Source organism: Myotis brandtii, unplaced genomic scaffold, assembly GCF_000412655.1.
Source record: "Myotis brandtii unplaced genomic scaffold, ASM41265v1 scaffold654, whole genome shotgun sequence".
In the NCBI taxonomy this organism is placed as follows: domain Eukaryota; kingdom Metazoa; phylum Chordata; class Mammalia; order Chiroptera; family Vespertilionidae; genus Myotis; species Myotis brandtii.
In genome coordinates, this window is record NW_005370538.1 from 1,876,243 (window position 1) to 1,878,295 (window position 2,053).

The following is a 2,053-nucleotide window of genomic DNA, read 5'->3' on the forward strand; positions in this document are numbered from 1 at the left end:
GACCCTTTAGCATTTCTTGCATTGCTGGTTTGGTGGTAATAAACTCCCATAGTCCTTTTTAGTCTGTGAAGCTCCTGATTTCACCCTCAATTTTGATTGATAGCCTTGCTGGGTACAGTATTCTTGGATTCAGACCCTTCCTTTGCATGACTTTGTATATTTCATTCCATTCCCTTCTTGCCTGATGTGTTTCTGTTGAGAAATCAGTCGCTAGTCTGATGGGGGATCCCTTGTAGGTAACTTTCTGTCTCTCTCTGGCTGCTTTTAAGATTCTTACTTTGTCATTGTAATGTGCCTTGGCGTCGGTCTTTTGGGATTCATTTTGTTTGGAACTCTGTGAGCTTCTTGGATTTGTGTGAGGTTTTTCTTCCCTATATCAGGGAAGTTTTCTGTCATTATTTCTTCAAACAGGTTTTCTATTCCTTGCTCAGTTTCCTCTCCTTCTACCACCCCTATTATGCGGATGTTGTTTCATTTCGTGTTGTCCCAAAGTTCTCTCAGGCTCTCCTCCTGCTTTTTAATTTTTTTTTCTAGGAGCTGCTCTGCTTGGGTATTTTTTCCTACCTTGTCTTCTAGCTCACTGATGTGGTCCTCTGCTTCTTCTAGTCTACTGTTGATGCTTTCTATTGAGTTCTTTATAGCAGTGATGTCATTTTTCATTTCTTCTTGGTTCTTCTTCATTTCCTCTTGGTTCTTACACATATTGTTGAATTTGTCCTCCATTCTTTTCATCCACCTTATGACCATTTCTCTGAATTCTTTCTCTGACTGGTTGCTTGCCTCCATTTCGTTTACTTCCTTTTCTGGTGATGCCTGTTTTTCTTTCATATGCGGGCTGTTTCTTTGTCTCCCCATGATCACTCTTCTCCAGGTGTTTGGTTATGTAGTTCTCTCTCTGCTTTCCCTGAGGAGGAGCAGGGCTTGTCTGAGTCCACGTAGTCGTGCTGCTTGAGATGATCCCTGGATGCCGTGGTTTCAGGGTTTCTGGTTATATACGCTTCTGATATCAGCCATTCAAGATGGCGCGGTCTCCGCGGCTGAGCCGGCCGCTCCGGGAGAGATTTCAGCAGCAGTGGAGGCTGCCTGGTTAGGGGAGCCCGATCTGACAGTCTCCAACAGTCCACTTTCTCCCGGAGTCCTCTGCCTTTCCCGGCTGCAAACTGTCTCCCAGCTGAATCTCCTCCACCAATTTGGGCTGGATGTTACTGGTTTCAGCTGCTCACCCTATTTGCTCCAGGACAAGGCATGGGACACATCTGTCTATACCACCACCATTTTAGATCCCCCAGGATCACACTCTCTTGAGTTTGCATTTAAATTACTTTATTTTCCTTTCTAAGATTTCTAATTTTTTTCATATCCATATAGTTTCATTTTTCATTTGTTTAATTTCTGCTTGTTTGTTTCATAATGTTCTGCTATTTTTAAAGAAAGTTGTTTATATATCTCTTTGAACATCCTCAACATACTTTAAAAAAAATCTTTGACAGTCCTTAACATAAAATCATTTCATCCTGAATAAATTCAAGTTCTGATTGTTTATTTCCATGCTGGTCTTACTTGGTGTAGATTTTTTCATGTGTTTTGAAATTTTGGAGTGGAGGCTCATTTTGAACAGAATATAATTTTGTTCCTCTTCCACATTCTCTATGTTCCATACTTTCTTTTATTGGCATTTCAGGTTGCTGCTGTAGGGTTCCCAGGATTTCAGTTCAGAACCAGGTCTTCTTTTAGATTTTTGGGACTTCTGTCACATACTGATATTTAAGATATAGCACAGCCAGTGGCAGCATGATTTAGTTCCTCATACAAAATTTATTTTTAACTTATCTTTATTGTTGAAAGTTTTACAGATGTCACTTTTCCCATGCATTGACCCTGTTCTCCCCACTGTCCTCCTCTCCCTAGGCCTTCACCACTCTATTGTCTGTGTCACTGGGTTATGTATATAAGTTCTTTGGTTAATCTTACCCTTTGAGACAACATGGAAGGACCTGTAGAGTATTATGCTAAGTGAAATAAGCCAATCAAAGAAATACAAATATCCTCATAC